This window comes from Scyliorhinus torazame, chromosome 24 (assembly GCF_047496885.1).
Source record: "Scyliorhinus torazame isolate Kashiwa2021f chromosome 24, sScyTor2.1, whole genome shotgun sequence".
Lineage (NCBI taxonomy): Eukaryota > Metazoa > Chordata > Chondrichthyes > Carcharhiniformes > Scyliorhinidae > Scyliorhinus > Scyliorhinus torazame.
Genome location: NC_092730.1, coordinates 41854741 through 41875882, shown reverse-complemented (window position 1 = coordinate 41875882; position 21142 = coordinate 41854741). Strand labels below are relative to the sequence as shown.

At 47.7% G+C, this 21142-nt stretch overlaps 1 long non-coding RNA gene across 1 annotated transcript; it reads right to left on the bottom strand.

Annotated features, from left to right (window-relative positions):
• Nucleotides 1-2964: 2964 nt before the first annotated feature.
• LOC140400123 (uncharacterized) lies at nt 2965-5245 on the bottom strand. Its single transcript, XR_011938057.1, has 2 exons — nt 4974-5245; nt 2965-3599 (listed from the first exon to the last, which is right to left on the bottom strand). It is a non-coding gene; the product is annotated as an uncharacterized lncRNA (long non-coding RNA).
• Nucleotides 5246-21142: the final 15897 nt, after the last annotated feature.

The following is a 21142-nucleotide window of genomic DNA, read 5'->3' as shown; positions in this document are numbered from 1 at the left end:
AAGCCCAAGAATTGAGCGTTTCTCCTCATAGATTTATGTTTTATTTACACCCAACCGTGCGAAAGAAACCCAAGGAAGTTATATTGAGGGATAATAAAGGGCCCTGAAGTAAAGCAGCTGTATCACGTGGTTAAGGGGATGCACAATAATCCATTGTGCTCTGTACACGTGGCTTCAAATCCTATCCTCGTCTGTAACGTGTCTGTTGTGTCTCTGTTTGGTCCACTTCATGAGGCTTGAGTGAAAACGCTGTGATTTTTAGCTTTTGTCGGAGGGCTTGGGCAGTGAATAGTCGAACACTGTCCATATTATTTCACTCCTCGCTGTACTTGCCACTAAATTCCGAGTGAGAAACTTTCTCTTCCTCAGTTTGAAACTCACAAAGAGGTGCAAAATTTGCGAATTTATTATTGCGATGGCAGAGAATCGAACCCGGGTCAACTGCTTGGAAGGCAGCTATGCTCACCACTATACCACCATCACTCACTGATTAGAACGTATCCTTTTGGTTCTTTAGATCAGTTTGATTTACTGTTTCGTAACAAATACTTACTTTGCGTCAGTTATTTCACTCCAATTTAAAATGCTCCTGAATGAAAGTGTCCGTGTCGCACGGCTCCTGTTCAGCCAGGAGATGGCACCAGTCCACAATAAATGTACTTTCTATGTGTCATTACATAGGACACTTACTCTGGCCTGAGACCTTAACTTGTCCTTGTGTCCTGGATGCTGCCATTTTCACCCTATTTCAGTAATCATAGAATGCCTCCAGTGCGGAAGGAGGCCATTCGGCCCATCGAGTCGGCACCGACCCTCGGAAAGAGCACCCGATTTCGGCCCAAACGCACCTTACCTTTCGAATAAGTCAGGATGGCCGAGCGCAGGTCGCAGTCTCCTCTGGAGGTCAGGGCTCGAATCCCACTCCTGAAATTGACTTTTCCTCCGCGAGGCACCATCCAAACCTGGAACCCCTCCCTAACAGCACTGTGTGTGTACATACACCATATGGACTTGCAGCGGTTCCAGAATCCCCTCACCGCCCATTCTCGCGGCCAATTAATGAGAGATTGTAAATGTTTGGCCGAATCAGCGACAATCACAGCCAGAGAGACCTGCAATAACCCTCAGAGCAGGAAAGGCAACTCATTGTCCTTTGACCCAAAACCAAAATACTGCGGATGCTGCAAATCTGAAACAAAGACAGAAAATGCTGGAAATATTCAGCTGATCCGGCAGCTTCTGTGGAGAGAGAAACAGGTCGTTCCAACGCAAGGTCAGGTTGTGAAATGTTAACTATTTCTCTTTTCACAGATACTACAGATCCGTACAGTATTTCCAGCATTCCCTTGTGATTAGCAGAACATCCTCAGACTCTGTAGCTTCGTCCGGTAAAGTGTCTGTTCACTGAAGAAAAATCTGGACTCAAATCCCAGCCCAGCCTTATTCCGTTTGACCACCTGTGCGATTGAGAACTTGTTCCACAACAGGGGGAAATGTGTTGGAGTTCTAGTTGGAAAATATGCCTTTTGCAGGTTTCAATTCAGTAGAATATCTACAGAGATTGTAACGCGAGGACTGATTTCAGCTGCCATCATCCAGTTGTTAAATCTTTCCACTAGAAATCCACTGGATTTTCCCCTTTGACTTGAGTCCTGCTCCCAGAGGATCAGTTCAGTATTTTCAGTAATATTATATTTTGAATGCTCTATTTCCGCAGAATTGTGACGCTGAAATTGCTCACACTTCTCTCCATTTTTATCTACTCTGCAGGTATTGACGACACCGTCTAATGGAGACATGCTCGCAGGGCTGTGAGAGAGGCTTTCTTTCAGGCTTGAGACCTCTTTTGGTCCATCACCAGCAACCGGATGTACGCAGAGGAACTCGGAATACGGAGCCCCTCTTCCCAGGATGGACTTAATCAGGGACAAGGTGTTGTTTGAAGAGAGAATCAAAGGTCTGAAGAATTGGTCTGAGATTCCTGGCGTTTTGTGAAGAGACCAAGGTGGTGGAGCAATGTGACAATAGCAGGATACGAGTTTGGGATATTATCCAGTTTGTGCTGGGGGGCCTGCGGGAAGGACGTTGTCTTGTCTGCCCACCCAAGCTGAATGTTGGGATTGAGGTGGTGATCAGATTCCGAGAGGAGGGTGAAATCCTTTCACTGAGTTTCAAGCTCACAGTTCGGTTGAGTGTCTTGAGTTACAAGAAGATACAGACGGGATGGTCAAATGGGCAGAAAAGTGGCTGATGGAATTTAACGCTGAAAAATGAGATGTGATCCATTTGGTAGGGGGTTTTCATAGTAACTTCATTGCAGTGTTAATATAAGCCTATTTGTGACAATAAAGAATATTATATTATTATTATTGGATTAATGTGAATGGCCTGACACTGGGAAGTCCTGAGGAACAAACGGACCTTGGAGTGTTTGTCCAGAGATCTCTGAAGGCAGAAGGACAGGTTAATAGGGTGGTGGAAAAGACATTTGAGATACTTGTCTTTATCATTCGGGGCATGGATTACAAAAGCAGAGAGGTCATGGTGGAGTTGTATAGAATGTTGGGGAGGTCACAGCTGGAGTACCGTGTGCAATTCTGGTCACCACATTCTAGGAAATATGTGACTGCACTGGATGGGGTGCAGAGGTGATTCAGCTGGATGTTGCTTGGGATGGAGCATTTAGGATATGAAGAGAGGTGGATAGGCTTGTTTTCTCTCTCTCGCGGCAACAGAGATGATTGAGGGGTGATCTCATCGAGGTGTACAAGATTATGATAGGTATAGACAGGGCAGATAGGGAGCACCTGTTCCCTCAGTCACAAGGGGACACTATTGTTCTGTGATTCTGTTACAGATCAGATCTTGGAGGTATCGCTGCTGTATTCCCAGGAGGCGGTGGTCTGATTCGGAGAGCAAAAGCTTCCATCGAGGACGGGGTTCTCAATAAGAACAAACTGGAGGTGTGGGATGTTAGAATCTGCTCAGCACTGATTCATTTTTATTCATTGTTGTGTCCTAGAATAAACACGTGGATTGTAGCTGTCCATTCAAAACAAAAATAGAATTCGGAAGTTTCTGGCCAGTAACTTCGCCATGTCCACGTTACATCACTCAGCATCCTCAGCTGCATCACATCTGGTCCACGTTTCCACAGCAGAGAGCACAGTTTCACAGCAGAGAGTACATTTCCACTGGAGAGATCGCAGTTTCTCAGCAGAGCACACAGTTCACGGCAGAGAATACAGTCCCACAGCAGAGAACACAGTAACACAGCAGAGAGCACAGTTTCACAGCAGAGAACACAGTCCCACAGCAGAGCACACAGTTCACGGCAGAGAACACAGTCCCACAGCAGAGCACACAGTTCACGGCAGAGAACACAGTCCCACAGCAGAGCACACAGTTCACGGCAGAGAGCACAGTCCCACAGCAGAGAGCACAGTAACACAGCAGAGAGTACATTTCCACAGGAGTGGTCGCCGTTTCCCAGCAGAGGCACAGTTCACAGCAGAGATCATATTCCACAGCAGAGAGCAGTTACACAGTAGAGATCTCGGTTCCACAGTAGAAATCACAGTTCAGCGGGAGAGAATATACTGAAATATCGGAAAGCAGTTTAATTAACATCAGGGAAGACCTTTCAATAACAGAGTGAAGATGCAGATAACACAGTTACACAAGAGGAAAGAGGGGAGATTTTACAACAAAGAACAAAGACAAAGAAAAGTACAGCAGAGGAACAGGCCCTTCGGCCCTCCAAGCCTGTGCCGACCATGCTGTCCATCTGAGCTAAAATCTTCTAGTCTTCCTGGGTCCGTATCCCTATATTCCCATCCTATTCATGTATTTGTCAAGATGCCCTTAAATGTCACTTCCACCACCTCATCCGGCAGCGAGATCCAGGCACCCACTACCCTCTGTGTAAAAAACTTGCCTCGTACATCTCCTGTAAACCTTGCCCCTCTCACCTTAAACCTACGCCCCCCAGTAATTGACCCCTCTACCCTAGGAAAAAGCCTCTGACTATCCACTCTGTCTATGCCACTCACAATTTTGCAGACCTCTTTCAGGTCACCCCTCAACCTCCGTCGTTCCAGTGAGAACAAACTAAATGTATTTAACTGCTCCTCATAGCTAATGCCCTCCATACCAGGCAACATCCTGGCAAATTTCTTCTTCTGCACCCTCTCTAAAGCCTCCACATCCTTCTGGTAGTGTGGCGACCAGAATTGAACACTGTACTCCAAGTGTGGCCTAACTAAGGTCCTATACAGCTGCAACATGACTTGCCAATTCTTATAGTCAATTGCCCGGCCAATGAAGGCAAGCATGCCGTATGCCTTCTTGACTACCTTCTCCACCTGTGTTCCCCCTTTCAATGACCTGTGGATTAAACTCCATCTGCCATCTCTCCACCCAAGTCTCCAAACGATCTAAATCCTGCTGTATCCTCTGACAGTCCTCACGCTATCCGCAATTCCACCAACCTTTTTGTCGTCTGCAAACTTACTAATCAGACCCGTTACATTTTCCTCCAAATCATTTATTTATGCGACTAACAGCAAAGGTCCCAGCACTGAACCCTGCGGAACACCACTAGTCACAGCGCTCCAATTAAAAAAGCATCCTTCCATTGCTACTCTCTGCCTTCTATGACCTAGCCAGGTCTGTATCCATCTTGCCAGCTCACCCCTGATCCCATGTGACTTCACCTTTTGTACCAGTCTGCCATGAGGGACCTTGTCAAATGCTTTACTGAAGTCCATGTAGACAACATCCACTGCCCTCCCTGCATCAATCATCTTCCAAAAACTCTATCAAGTTAGTGCGACATGACCTCCCCTTCACAAAACCGTGCTGCCTCTCTCTAATACGTCCAATTGCTTCCAAATGGGAGTAGATCCTGTCTCGAAGAATTCTCTCCAGTAATTTCCCTACCACTGACGTAAGGCTCACCGGTGCGTAGGTACCTGCATTATCCTTGCTCCCATTCTTAAACAAAGGAACAACATTGGCTATTCTCCAATCCTCCGGGGCGTCACCTGAAGGCAGAGAACACTGGAACTTAATGGGAACACTTTCTATATATGATCAGTCAGTCGATGCTTGTGTGCGTGTAAAGTGACAGTGTCCAGCTGCTGCGTGTGTGTGTGTGTGTTCAATTGTTGGTGAGTTACACAGTGGAATTGTGCCGCCAGGGTGCGCTGTCGAGCACATGTCGTCCTGATGAACAACACTGCCGAAGTGAGGAATTGTGTCGCTTCAACGCAATAATAACCATTAGAGCTGAGTGGCGCAGCGGAAGCGTGCTGGGCCCATAACCCAGAGGTTGATGGATCGAAACCATTCTCTGCTAGTTATTTTTTATACTTTACGTTACTGTAAAAAGAAACATTTATCTTCTTGCCACAAGTATATCTGACATTTCTTTCCAGGAAACGGGTTTTTTACTCGGCTGGAAGGGGGTTCCATCAAACACTTAATTTGTGCAACCAATGTCTGAAATGGCATTTACTCCCACAGGGACACGCTGTAAATGCTGCAAACACACACAGGCTTTCCATGATTGCAGAATGTTCAGCACCATTCACAACTCCTCTGTTAATGAAACAGTCCATGTCCAAATGCAGCAACCTGGACAATATCCAGGCTTGGGCTGAAAAGTTCCAGGCAAAGACCATCTCTAATAAGTCAGAATCTAACCATCGCCCCTTGACATTCACCGGAATTCCCATCACTGAAACCCCACTGCCAACATCTGACTGATTGCCATTGGCCAGAAACTGAACTGGTCATATAAACACTGTGGCTAGAAGGCAGGCCAAAGACTCGGACTCCTGTGGCGAGGCACTCACTCCCTGACTCCCCAAACCCTGTCGACACAGCATAAATCAGGAATGTATTGGAATAATTTCCATTTCCTTTAACAGTTGCAATTTCAACAACACTGAATAGGTTTGACACCATCTAGGACAAGGCATCCTGCTTGATCGGTACCCCATCCATAAACACTCACTCGCTCCACCACTGATGCAGAGTGGCAGCGTGTATACCAGCTACAGGATTTACTGCAGGAAGTCACCAAGGCTCCTTTGGCAACACCTTCCAAACCCACATCCACCACCATCGAGAGAGAACAAAGAACAAAGAACAAAGAAATGTACAGCACAGGAACAGGCCCTTCGGCCCTCCAAGCCCGTGCCGACCATGCTGCCCAACTAAACTACAATCTTCTACACTTCCCGGGTCCGGATCCCTCTATTCCCATCCTATTCATGTCTTTGTCAAGATGCCCCTTAAATGGCACTATCATCCCTGTTTCCACCACCTCCCCTGGTAGCGAGTTCCAGGCACCCACTACCCTCTGTGTAAAACACTTGCCTCGTACATCTACTCTAAACCTTGCCCCTCTCACCTTAAACCTATGCCCCCTAGTAATTGGCGCCTCTACCCTGGGGAAAAGCCTCTCACTATCCACTCTGTCTATGCCCCTCATAATTTTGTAGACCTCTATCAGGTCTCCCCTCAACGTCCTTGGTTCCAGTGAGAACAAACCGAGTTTATTCAACCGATCCTCATAGCTAATGCCCTCCATACCAGGCAACATTCTGGTAAATCTCTTCTGCACCCTCTCTAAAGCCTCCACATCCTTCTGGTAGTGTGGCGACCAGAATTGAACACTATACTCCAAGTGTGGCCTAACTAAGGTTCTATACAGCTGCAACATGACTTGCCAATTCTTATACTCAATGCCCCGGCCAATGAAGGCAAGCATGCCGTATGCCTTCTTGACTACCTTCTCCACCTGTGTTGCCCCTTTCAATAACCTGTGGACCTGTACTCCTTGATCTCTTTGACTTTCAATACTCTTGAGGGTTCTACCATTCACTGTATATTCCCTACCTGTATTAGACCTTCCAAAATGCATTACCTCACATTTGTCCGGATTAAACTCCATCTGCCATCTCTCTGCCCAAGTCTCCAAACAATCTAAATCCTGCTGTATCCTCTGACAGTCCTCATCGCTATCCGCAATTCCACCAACCTTTGTGTCGTCTGCAAACTTACTAATCAGACCAGTTACATTTTCCTCCAAATCATGTATATATACTACAAGGGCGGCCGACACATAGCGACACCGCGACCTGGAGGCTCTACTCCAGCCACTCACCATCCTGTATTAGAACTGTTACTTCACTGTAGCTGGATTAATTTTATTTCTCTGATGTAATGTATCTGTCTCTGTCTGTGTGCACATGCGTGTTTCTATATATATGTGTGTATCTGAGAATATGTGTGAATGTTTATGTGCCTGTGTCTGTATACCTGTGTTTGCGGGTGTGTACAACTGTGTGTGTATAATGCGTGTGACTCTGTGTACTGTGTGTGTACACGTGTATATACCTGTGTGTGTATGTTTGTGTATCTGTGTGTGCGCAACTCTGTGTATAATGTGTGTGGGCCTGTACACTGTGTGCATACGTGTGATTGTATGTCATTATTGTTTCCTCTCTGAGAGTCTTTTAACCATTTCTAAATCTCTCAGAGGCACAATTGTTGAGTCTGATTGCTTTTTGTGATTGCTATTTATGAGTGAGTACAGTGTATTTCAGCATTTTACTCTGAACAACCGTTTGAGAATAATCCTGAATCTGTCATGCTCCACGACTCAGTGTCATGATGGATCTTAGTCTGAACATGTGTTTGAGGATTATCCTGTACCTGTCAGGCTCTGTGACTCAGTGTGAAGATGCGGTTCAGGATGTGACCTTTCAATCTCTGGGACAGTTTATAAGTTTGCCTTCATTCCACGTAATTTTCCAGCACAGAAAGAAACCATTGCTGTGGGAGGCTTGAAGCAAACAATGTGAGAGTTTTGGACCAGCATTTAATATCAGAACACAATTGTGAAAGATAATGTAACCTTCAACCTGATACTGGATTGCTCTGGAAGTTTAACTCAGGCTGGACACATTGATTTGATCTGTGAGACTCAGTCTGATTCTGAGTCAGAATTTTGACATGAATGTAAAATGGACCACAGCCTGGAATTGCTGCAGTATCTTCCATCCGGAACAGAGTGAGTGAGGATTTTGCAATAGTTTGCAAGTTACAGCTCAGTTCATAGTCAGCGAAATTATATTGCATCTTTTATTTTCATAAATTAGGTGAGTTTTAAACGAGAATCAGAGTTTGTATCTTTGTCGCTTTCAGCATATCTCAATCTGAGAATGCACCTGATATTTGTGTTTGCAGCTAATGTATTTGTGAGGACACAGTCTGAGGATTAGTACAGCCACCCCTGATGTGAGTGATGTGGCTGGTATTTCACTCTATTCACAGAGTACATTATTACGGTTAATTGTGTAATTCTAAACCGGAATCCATGTGTCAGTTTTCTCTGATATTGATTATTTCACTAAGCTGCTCCATTGTGGAACTGATACAGTGATGATGAGAATGGGTGAGAATTTGCACTGGGATTTATGGGGCCTCCTGTCAGTGGTACTGTGTTAGGGTGACATGGACACAGCATCTGTCTCTCCTGCTGTTTGATTGATGGGTTGAAATGTGTCTCTAGAACTGTTTCTGCTGCCTGAGTCTGTGGAACTGATAACCTGTCTGTGTCTCTTTGCTCTGTCAGTGACAATGTACGGATTGTGTGTGGGAAGGAGCTTGCGACACTCTTCCCTGTAACTTGTGTGGAGGAAACATCACATTTATTCATCTTCAGAATATTCTGTTTTTTGTCTGTGGAAACAAATTATATTTTAAAACTCAAGTACAGTTAACAATTAACCAATCACAGGCCAGGGAGCAGAATGTGGAGGTTTTGATTGGCTGACATTTTCAAATTCGAAACTCCCGCCAATTTCAGTGCAGGAAAATCCCAAATAACGGAACGGCTCAATGTTCAGGAAACTATTTGAATCTCCCACTTGGTGATCTGTTTATTGATTTTTCCATCCCAGAATCCGGGCGCTATTTTCGGAACAGTTTTAATTTGTCAATCTCTTATCTGTAACCGGCGGTAATAAGACCCCGTTCAGCAATTTAAAACGGAGCAAATCTCAGCTCACTGCAAAAGCAGAAACAGATTACCAACCAACTCCTTCACACAGGCTTCACAGGGACAGGGAGAAAGGGCTGATTTCTGAGCCTCTCCTGAAAGCGGCCGGGAATGTTACACTGGGAAGTGTGGAGAGAATCCCCGACTCTATCCAGCCGGTGGAACAGGCAGCTTTGTGTCCGGAGAATAGGGAGGGCCGGGGAGAGGCAGATCTTAAAGCGCTGCAATGGACTCAGGTCCTGTGTGTGCTCAAATCTTGATGATTCCGTCCCTGGGAAAATTGCGGAATAAACAGATCAGCGCGAAAATAACCTCTTCATTCCCGCCTTTACTGTGTCCCGAGAGCGGGAAACACATCACCCGAGAGAAAAAATAATAATTTCCTTATGAATTTAACTCACCAGTTGTTAAACTCTGAATATAGGGACCATTAAATTTAAATAATTCCCTCCTGAAATTGTGTTTCTCCTCATTGTCCGTCACAAATGCCAGACTGGGTTTAAAATCCGCTCTCAATTCTGTTTGATTGTCTCTTCTGTGTGAAACGGTCTGTGACGGGCGGGTATGAAGCCACATTCACAACATTCTGGAACGGGACAAATCTCTATCCTCCACAAAGAGTTTTCTCATCAAGTCAATGCGGGAAAAGATGGTGCAGCTTTTTCACAGAGATTGTGGGTGGCTCTTAAAAGAGCCGTTGTGTTTGGGGTGGTTTTGAGTCCATTGTGGAGTTTTACTTGGAGCTGGTGTACTTGGTCACCGCCTTTGTCCCTTCCGACACGGCGTGCTTGGCCAGTTCCCCGGGCAGCAGCAGGCGCACGGCGGTCTGGATCTCCCGGGAGCTGATGGTTCTGCGCTTGTTGTAATGGGCCAGGCGGGAAGCCTCACCCGCGATGCGCTCGAAAATATCGCTGACGAACGAATTCATGATGCTCATGGCCTTGGAGGAGATGCCAGTGTCGGGGTGAACCTGCTTCATCACTTTGTAGATGTAGATGGAGTAACTCTCCTTCCTCGACCTTCGCCGCTTCTTGCCGCCCTTTACTGCCGGTTTCTTAATGACTTTCTTGGCTCCCTTCTTGGAAGCTGGTTTCGATGTTGGTTTCTTCTCGTCAGCCATCGTCAATTTCACCCAGAAATAAAGCAAACCCCTTCCGAGCGCTGATTAAATAGACAGAGCCTCACATCTATGCTAATGAGGAATGGGGAAAGGAATGATTGTGATTGGACATTGTGAGAATGAGGACAGCCAGTTATGTTCTGTTTATTTGATTGGATATAACAACAGACCAATCGGATTTAGGATTTTCCACCAATCAGAAACCAGCTTACTACAAACAGGAAATCCATTTCAGAAAGAATGTCTCCATTCCCAGTTTGTCAGTGTGTAAAGATTCACCGGGAAAAGTGACTTGGCTGTCGGTGAGAGGGACCCTTCACCACAGAGGGACTTACAACACCAGGTTAAAGTCCAACAGTTTTGTTTCGATGTCACTAGCTTTCGGAGCACTGCACCTTCCTCAGGTGAATGTAGAGGTATGTTGCAGAAACATATATATAGACAAATTCAAAGATGTCAGACAATGCTTAGAATGTGAGCATTAGCAGATGATCCCGTACCAGCCTCCCCGAACAGGCGCCGGAATGTGGCGACTAGGGGTTTTTCACAGTAACTTCATTGAAGCCTTCTTGCGACAATAAGCGATTTTCATTTCATTTTTTTCATTTCATTAAATCTTTACAGATCGAGACATGGGGTAACCCCAGGTTAAAGAGGTGTGAATTGTGTGAAGTGAATTGTGACACAATTCAACCCCCTTTAACCCGGGGTTACCCCATCTCTGGATCTGTAAAGATTGTCTGGCATCTTTGAATCTGTCTATATATATGTTTCTGGAACATACCTCTTCATTCACCTGAGGAAGGAGCAGCGCTCCGAAAGCTAGTGACATCGAAACAAACCTTTTGGACTTTAACCTGGTGTTGTAAGACTTCGTACTGTGCTCACCCCAGTCCAACGCCGGCATCTCCACATCATCACAGAGGGACTGTGCAGGAGTGTGGGATTCCTTCAGGAACTGTGAGTGTCTTGTAAAATGTGAGAGTGTGGGATTTACTCACTCTCTGATCCAGTGTGTGTGTGGGATTTACTCACTCTCTGATACTGTGTGTGTGAGTGGTATTTACTCACTCTCTGATACAGTGTGAGAGTGTGGGATTTACTCACTCTCTGATACAGTGTGTGAGTGTGGGATTTACTCACTCTCTGATACAGTGTGAGAGTGTGGGATTTACTCACTCTCTGATACAGTGTGTGTGAGTGGGATTCATTCACTCTCTGATACAGTGTGAAGAGTGTGGGATTTACTCACTCTCTGATACAGTGTGTGAGTAGGATTTACTCACTCTCTGATACTGAGAGTGTGGGATTTAATCACTCTCTGATACAGTGTGTGAGTGTGGGATTTACTCACTCTCTGATACAGTGTGTGAGTGTGGGATTTACTCACTCTGACAGTGTGAGTGTGGGATTTAATAACTCGCTGATACAATGAGAGTATGGGATTTACTCACTCACTGATATTGTCTGAGAGTGTGGGATTTACTCACTCTCTGATACAGTGTGTGTGTGTGGGATTTACTCACTTACTGATACAGTGTGCGAGTGTGGGATTTACTCACTCTGATACAGTGTGTGTGTGGGGGATTTACTCACTCTCTGATACAGTGTGTGAGTGTGGGATTTACTCACTCTGATACAGTGTGTGAGTGTGGGATTTACTCACTCTCTGATACAGTGTGTGTGTGGGATTTACTCATTCTCTGATACAGTGTGTGTGTGTGGGATTTACTCACTCTCTGATACAGTGTGTGTGTGGGATTTACTCACTCTCTGATACAGTGTGTGTGTGGAATTTACTCACTGTGATACAGTGTGTGAGTGGGATTTACTCATTCTCTGATACAGTGTGTGAGTGTGGGATTTACTCACTCCCTGATACAGTGTGAGAGTGTGGGATTTACTCACTCTCTGATACAGTGTGTGAGTGGGATTTACTCACTCTCTGATGCAGTGTGTTAGTGGGGGATTTACTCACTCACTGATACAGTGTGTGAGTGTGGGATTTACTCACTCCCTGATACAGTGTGAGAGTGTGGGATTTACTCACTCTCAGATACAGTGTGTGTGGGGGATTTACTCCCTCTCTGACACAATTTGAGTGCGGGATTTACTCACTCTCTGATACAGTATGTGTGTGGGATTTACTCACTCTCTGATACAGTGTGTGAGTGTGGGATTTACTCACTCTCTGATACAGTGTGAGTGGGATTTACTCACTCTCTGATACAGTGTGTGTGGGGGATTTACTCACTCTCTGATACAGTGTGTGAGTGTGGGATTTACTCACTCTCCGATACAGTGTGTGAGTGTGGGATTTACTCACTCTTTGATACAGTGTGTGAGTGCGGGATTTACTCACTCTCTGATACAGTGTGAGTGGGATTTACTCACTCTCTGAAACAGTGTGTGTGGGGGATTTACTCACTCTCTGATACAGTGTGTGAGTGTGGGATTTACTCACTCTCCGATACAGTGTGTGAGTGTGGGATTTACTCACTCTCTGATACAGTGTGAGTGTGGGATTTACTCACTATCTGATACAGTGTGTGAGTGTGGGATTTACTCACTCTCTGATACAGTGTGAGTGTGATTGTATTACTCCAGCTGTGGCCTAACCAACGTTTTACAGTTCCAGCAGAACCTGCCTCTTCTTAACTCTGTGCCTCGGCTAATAGAGACAAGTGTACCATCGGCCTGGCATTTTTAAGCTCAGTGTCGTGTCCTGTGGGTGGATCTCGGGAAGGTTCCAGGATGTTGGCGGTAATCAAGATTGCAGAAGGAATGGCCAATGGTCACGACCAGCTTTTAAAAGTGCTGGCCGTGATGGCCGTTTTAAGATTAACGGCCATCCCGCGCGTTCCTGCCTTATCAAGTAGTGCGCAAGGTGGACAGGCTCCTCCTGATGTCAGTGCACAGTCCCACGCCAGTTATTTTCAGCAAATTCTGGACTCCTCCCACCGGAGGCGGCGCCAGCGAGCAGGTCACACGCCCCATACGCTGACATCACGTGTTCTGGGCCCGAGCCAGATTCCTCCATTTTGCAGCTGCCAGCAGTGCTGGAGTGAACTCCAGGGCCTCTGGTGAACAACCCATGAAGAAGCTGAAAACAGGAACAAAGCAGCACAATGATGAGTATTTGAGGGGTGGGTTTATAAATTGTGCCACTGCAATCAGGAGTCAAATTTCATGGGTGTTACATGTCGGGAATTACTGGCAAATGAAAGTTTAAAACCTCAAATTGTCAAAGACATTTGAAGAGTAAGCAGGGCGAGTTCCAGGACAAACCTCTGTATTTTTTTCAATGGATGCAGTGAGATCTTAAATCATCAGCTGGAGTCATTATCAGAAATGTAACATTGAATAACAAAGCAAGTGAGATCGTGGGGACCAAGCAGGCCCACCTGTCACATTAAAGTCAAGTGAAAATGGTGGGTCGCGATGATCAGCCGGAGATGGTCGCAAAGGCCGCCCAGCGAGGGTCCCGAAGGATGGCAGGTTGGTAAAAATGGGACCCCAGTTAAAAAGTTTGATCCACACTGCCATAGGCTTCCTTAACCAATGTATCCAGCTGCTCTGCTACCTTAAGGTACTGGTGTACATGCACACCAAGATCCCTCCGGTCCTTCGAGCCTCCCAGCGTCCTGCCATTTATCATGTATTCTCTTGTCTTGTTTGTCCTGCCCAAGTGCATCTCTTCCAGATTGAATTCCGTTTGCCACTGATCAGTCCATCTGTGTCCTCCTGTATTCAGAGGCTATCCTCCTCAACATTTACCACCCCACCAAATTTCATATTTGCAGCAAACTTACTGATCAACCCTCCTATATTCATATCTAAAGCATTTGTATCAACCACAAACAGCAAGGGCCTCAACACTGATCCCTGTGGGAAACCACTGGACACGATCTTCCAATCAGAGGCTAGGGGCTGGTTTAGCACAGTGGACTAAACAGCGGAACAATGCCAGCAGCGCGGGTTCAATTCCCGTACCGGCCTCCCCGAACTGGTGCCGGAATGTGGCGACTTGGTGCTTTTCACAGTAACTTCATTGAAGCCTACTTGTGACAATAAGCGATTATTATTATTATTAGAAAGACACTCCTCCACCAACAGCCTCTGCTTCCTGCCACTCAGCAATTTTGGATCCAATTTGCCAAATGTCCTTCGGTCCCTTGGGCATGTGTCTTCACATCAGTCTCCCATGTGGTACCTGATGAAAAGCCTTGCTGAAGTCCAAGTAGATTACGTCAAATGCATTTCACTCGTCTACACACCTGTTCACCTCTTTGAAAAATTCAATCAAGTTGGTCAGACATGTCCTCCCCTGAACCAAACCACGCTGACCTTTTAATCTCTGCCTCTACAAATGCAGATTAATTCTGTGTCTCAGATTTGCTTCCAATAGTTTCCCCACCACACAGGTTAGACTGACTGGGCTGTAGTTTCCTGGTTTATCCTTTCCTCCCTTCTTCAATAATGGTACCACATTGGCGATCCTGCAGTCCGCCAGCGCCTCTCCTGTGGCCAGAGAGGAATTGAAAATTATTGCTAGTGTCCCTGCTATTTCCTCGCTTGTCTCACTCATCAGCCTGGGACACATTTCATCTGGCCCTGGAGCTTTGTCTACTTTGCAGCCTCCCACTCAGAACCTCCTCTCTGTCTATATTAATCTCTTTAATTTTATTACAATCCTTCTCCCTGATTTCTATACCCACACTGTCCTTCTCACGGGTGAACACTGACACAAAGTACCCATTGAGAACCCCACCTACATCCCCCGGCTCCACACACAAGTTACCACTGTGATCCGTCATGGGCCTTACTCTGCCCCAAGTTATTATTTTACCCTTAATGTACTTGTAGAACAACTTAACAACTTTATTTTACCTGCCAGTATCCTTTCAGTATCTGGTGTGACCGCATTTGGAGTATTGCGTGCAATTCTGGTCGCCGCATTATAGGAAGGATGTGGAAGCATTGGAAAGGGTGCAGAGGAGATTCACCAGAATGTTGCCTGGTATGGAGGGACGATCTTTTGAGGAAAGGCTGAGGGACTTGAGGCTGTTTTCGTTAGAGAGAAGGTTAAGAGGTGACCTAATTGAGGCATACAATAGGGCAGCACGGTGGCACAGTGTGTTAGCCCTGCTGCCTCACGGCGCTGAGGTCCCAGGTTCGATCCTGGCTCTGGGTCATTGTCCGTGTGGAGTTTGCACATTCTCCCCATGTTTGCATGGGTTTCGCCCCCACAACCCAAAGATGTGCAGGTTAGGTGGATTGGTCCCACCAAATTTCCCCTTAATTAGAAAAAATGAATAGGGTACACTTAAAAAAAACAAAAAAAAATTGAGGCATACAAGATGATCAGAGGATGGACAGTGAGAGCCTTTTTCCTTGGATGGTGATGTCGAGCACGAGGGGACTTAGATTTAAATTGAGGGGAGATAGATATAGGACAGATGTCAGAGGTAGGTTCTTTACTCAGAGAGTAGTAAGGGTGTGGAATGCCCTGCCTGCAACAGTAGTGGACTCGCCAACACTAAGGGCATTCAAATGGTCATTGGATAGACATATGGACGATAAGGGAATAGTGTAGATGGCATTTAGAGTGCTTTCACAGGTCGGCACAACATCGAGGGCCGAAGGGCCTGTACTGCGCTGTAATGTTCAATGTTCATGTCTCCTTTTTATTCTCCTCATTTCCGTTTTAAGTCCCCTCTTGCACATTCTGTACACCTCTAGCACTTCTGCTGTTTTGAGCCCATGATATCTGCCACAAACCTCCCCTTTTCTACTTATCCAACACTGTATATCCCTCAATATACATGGTTGACTGGATTTGTTGGTCCCACCCTTTTCTTGATTGGTACATGTTGGCCGTGTACTCTCCCTATTTCCTTGTTGAATGTGTCCCACTGTTCTGTCACAGATTTACCTAAAGGTGTCTGCTCCCTATCAACTCTGGCCAGATCATATCTGATCTTATTAAAATCAGCCTTCCTCCACTCGTGAACTTTGATCTCAGGTCCATCCATCTCCTTTTCCAGAACTATCTTGAATCTAATGAAGTTATGATCACTGTCTGCAAAATGCTCCCCCAGCGATACTTCAACCACATGTCCAGCTTCGTTACTGAAAGTGAAGTCCAAGACCGCTCCTCTCTTGTCTGTCCTTCTACGTACTGGCTTAAAAAGTTCACATGGATGCATTTTAAGAATTACGCTCCCTCTAAACCGTTCACACTATGACTATCCCAGTTCATATTGAGGAAGTTGAGATCCCCCACTGTTCCCACTATCACACCCCTATTACTTTTCCACTTCTCTGAAATTTGCCTCCATATTCACTCTTCTTTTTCTCTCGGATGGTTAGGGGGCAAATGGAACACTCCAGCAATGTGATTGCTCCTTTTTGGTTTTTAAGTTCTACCCATTTGGCTTCAGTATAGTTCTAATATCTGGGCCCCGCAAGGCTGCCTACTTAGCCCCTTACTATCCTCCTTGTACACACATGACTGCGTGGCAAAATTTGGTTCCAACCCCATCTACAGGTTTGCTGACGATACGATCATAGTGGGCTGGATCGCGAAAAATGACGAGTCAGAATACAGGAGGGAGATCGTGAACCTAGTGGAGTGGTGTAGCGACAACAACCTCTCCCTCAATGCCAGCAAAACTAAAGAGCCGGTCATTGACTTCAGAAAGCTAAGAACTGGACACACCACTGTCAGCATCTATGAGGCCGAGGTGGAGATTGTTCGCAGTTTCAAATTCCTAGTACACCGCTCCAAAAATCTGTCCTGGTCCACCCACATCAACGCTATCACCAAGAAATCTCAACAGGGCCTTTACTTCCTCAGGAAACTAAGGAAATTCAGCATGTCCACATTAACTCGTACCAACTTTTACAGATGCACCATAGAAAGCATCCTAGCTGCTGCATCACGGCCTGGTATGGCAACCGCTCGGCCCAAAACCGCAAGACACTTCAGAGAGTCGTGAACACCGCCCAGTCCATCACACGAACCTGCCTCCCATCCATTGACTCCATCTACACCTCCCGCTGCCTGGGGAAAGCGTCAAGCACAATCAAAGACCCCTCCCACCCGGCTTACTCACTCTTCCAACTTCTTCCATCGGGCAGGAGATACAAAAGTCTGGGAACACGCACAAACAAACTCAAACAGCTTCTTCCCCACTGTTACCGGACTCCTAAACCACCCTCTTATGGACTGAACTCATTAATACTACACTCCTGTATGCTTCACCCGATGCCGGTGTCTATGTAGTTACATTGTGTACCTTGTGTTGCCCGATTATGTATTTTCTTTTATTTCCTTTTCTTTTCATGTACTTGATGATCTGTTGAGCTGCTCGCAGAAAAATATTTTTCACTGTACCTCGGTCCACGTGACAATGAACAAAATCCAATCCAGTTGAAGAGCTTTCTAAGATGTCATCTCTCCTTACTGCTGTAATTCATTCTCTGATCAAAATTGTGACATTCCCTCCTCTTTTACCTCCTGCCCTATCTCTGCTGGAGATCCTGTATCCTGGAATATTGAGATCCCAATCCTTCCCCTCTCCCAAGCGTGATACAGTGACAGCAAATACATCATAACCCCATGTTCTCACTTCATCTGCCTTGTTCGTCAGACTCCCAATCTCGCTGTGATACATAAAGCATACTTACTGTTTACTGCTAAGTTAGTGGTGTGTGTGAGTTTTATCCTCAATGTCCCTGTGATATATAATGCATATTTTACTGCATCCTGCTCAGTTACTGGTGTGTCAGAGTGAGAGAATGTGAGTGTGTGCGTGTGTTTTATTTTCAATGTCACTCTATGATATATAACACGTATTTTACTGCTTACTGATCAGTTATTGATGAGTGAGTGTGTGTTTGTGGGTGTGAGAGAGTGTGAGTGACCGCATTAATGTGTGTGAAAGTGTGTATCACCCTCACTGTCTCTCCTTGATACAGAACACATATTTTACTGCTTGCTGCGCAGGTACTGGTGTGAGTGTACGTGAGAGAATGTGTGTGAGAGAGAGGGCATGTGTGTGAGAGCGAGCACGTGCGTGTGAGAAAGCGGGCGCGCGTGTGAGAAAGCGGGCGCGCGTGTGAGAAAGCGGGCGCGCGTGTGAGAAAGCGGGCGCGCGTGTGAGAAAGCGGGCGCGCGTGTGAGAGCGAGCGCACGTGAGAGCGAGCGCGCGTGAGAGCGAGCGCGCGTGAGAGCGAGCACGCGCGAGAGCGAGCACGCGCGAGAGCGAGCGCGCGCGAGAGCGAGCGCGCGTGTGAGAGCGCGCATGTGAGAGCGCGCATGTGAGAGCGCGCGTGTGAGAGCGAGCGCGCCTGTGAGAGTGAGCGCGCCTGTGAGAGGGAGCGTGCGTGCAAGAGGGAGCGCGCAGGGGCGTGCGATAGAGAGCGCGCGTGCGAGAGGGAGCGCGCGTGCGAGAGGGAGCGCGCGTGCGAGAGGGAGCGCGCGTGCGAGAGGGACCGCGCGTGCGAGAGGGACCGCGCTTGCGAGGGGGAGCGCGCGTGCGAGGGGGAGCGCGCGTGCGAGAGGGAGCGAGCGTGCGAGAGGGAGCGCGGGTGCGAGAGGGAGCGCGGGTGCGAGAGGCAGCGCGGGTGCGAGAGGGAGCGGGTGTGCGAGAGGGAGCGCGTGTGTGAGAGTGCGTGTGTGTGAGCATGTGTGTGTGAGCATCTGTGTGTGTGAGCATGTTTGCATTTTACCCTCTTTATCTCTCTTTGATATATTACACATATTTTACTGTTCATGCCCAGTTACTGGTGTGTGTGAGAGAGAGAGTGCGAGCGTGTGTTTTCCCATCATTGTCTCTCTATGATAGATGATGCATTTTTTACTCAGGAACTGTTGTGTCAGAGAGTGTGAGTGTCAGAAAGTGTGTGAATATGAAAGAGTGCGAGTGTGTGAGGGAGCGTGTGCAAGTGAGTGTGTCAGTCTGTGTCAGGGAGAGTGAGAGAAATAGTCTGCAGGAGTGTGAGCGTGTGGGGAGAGAGTGTGTGTTTTACCTTCATTGTCTCTCTGTGATATATAACATATTTTACTGCTCAGTCACAGGTGTGTGAGTGTGTTTTATCCTCACTGTCTGTCTATCAGAAATAACATATTTCACTGCTTACTGCTCAGTAACTGGTGTGTGTGTGAGAGATTGTGGGGAGAGCGCGTGTGAGCATGTGTTGTACCCTCACTGTCCCTCTGTGAAATCAGCAAGAAGTCTTGCTGGAGAGGGATAGGGCCATACGGCAGGGCAAGGTTTATAATTGGGGGAGGGGGGAATTTCCGGTTGCGGCTATGCGGAGCTAAGTCGCACATTCGGCGGTTCCCGCAAAAACAGACTTTTGGGCTCTTTTCAGGGCCCCTAACGGCACTTTTTCGACGTTTCCCGGTGTGGGAAGGAGTCTACAACAGCTCCCCGTCAGTATATGGCTTCAACTAGGAGCGAGGCGAAAAAAAAGGTGGTGGTGGACCTGACGAAGGTGTGAGGGAAGAAGGACAAAATGGCGGCGGGCGGAGACCAGGCAGCGTGGATGCAGTGGGCGGAAGAGCAGCAGGAGGGTATCCAGCGCTGCTTCAGAGAGATTAAAACGGACCTGCTAGAGCCGATGAAGGCGTCGATTGATAAGCTGCTGGAGACACAGACGGCCCAGGGAGTGGCGATCCGCGAGGCTCGACAAAAGATCTCTGACAATGAAGACGAGATCTCAGGCCTGCCGGTAAAGGTGGAGGCGCACGAGGCGCTCCACAAGAAATGGCAGGAGCGGTTCGAGGAGATGGAGAATCGGTCGAGGCGGAAGAATCTGCGGATTCTGGGCCTCCCGGAGGGGCTGGAGGGGCCGGACGTGGGGGCCTACGTGGTCACCATGTTGAACTCACTGATGGGTGCGGGGTCCTTCTAGGAGCCCCTGGAGCTGGAAGGGGCCCATCGAGTGCTGGCGAGGAGGCCCAAGGCTAACGAGCCTCTGCAGGCGGTGCTGGTGAGGTTCCATCGGTTCGTCGATCGGGAGTGTGTGTTCAGGTGGGCCAAGAAGGAGAGGAGCAGCAGGTGGGAGAACGCGGAGGTTCGGATATATCAGGACTGGAGAGCGGAGGTGGCGAAGAGGAGGGCCGGGTACAATCGAGCGAAGGCGGTGCTGCACAGGAAGGGGGTGAAGTTTGGCATGTTGCAGCCGGCGCGACTGTGGGTTACCTACAAGGACCGGCACCACTATTTTGAGTCTCCGGAGGAGGTGTGGGCCTTTGTTCAGGTCGAGACGTTGGACACAGATTGAGGGTCGGGACGAGCGATTGGGGACTACGGTTGATATGCTGTGTTTATTTTTGTTTCGAGGGGGGGGCTTTTGTATTGCTCCGGGTTTCTTTTTCTTTGTGTTTTTCCTCTTTTGGGTCGGAGAAGGTGGCTGGGGCGGGTTGGGCACTGTTTTGGTTGGGTTGGTCGGGGGGGCTCTTGAAGGTGAGATGGGGCCTTGCGGGGGAGGGGGAGGCCCGAGTCAGGGGTGAGGGGAGAGGGCCTGTAAAAGGAGCTGCGTCAGAGGTGGCGGGACCTGGTAGGTAGAAAGCGCGGGCTTTATCCCACGCTGAAGACTGGAGGGGGCGGGGCCGGGGCAGGGAAGTGAGGGTTGTTTCCCGCGCTTAGAACAGAAGGGGGAGGGGGAGAGCCTATGGATGGGGACGTGAGAGGAGGGTGTGCCACACAATGGGAGGAGTCGAAGGAGAGGCGGGAGTGGCCGGGGTCAGCAGGCGTCAGCTGACTTGCGGAAGGGCAATGGGGGGAGTAAATCAGCTAGGATGGGTCCTAACCGGGGGAGGGGGGTTGGGTGGGGGGGGGGGGAATCGAGTTGCCGCTGCTATGGTCAAGGAGGGGCTGGAGCGAGTGAGGGGGGGTCGAGACGGGGGTATGCCGCTGTGGGGAACGTTCCGGGTG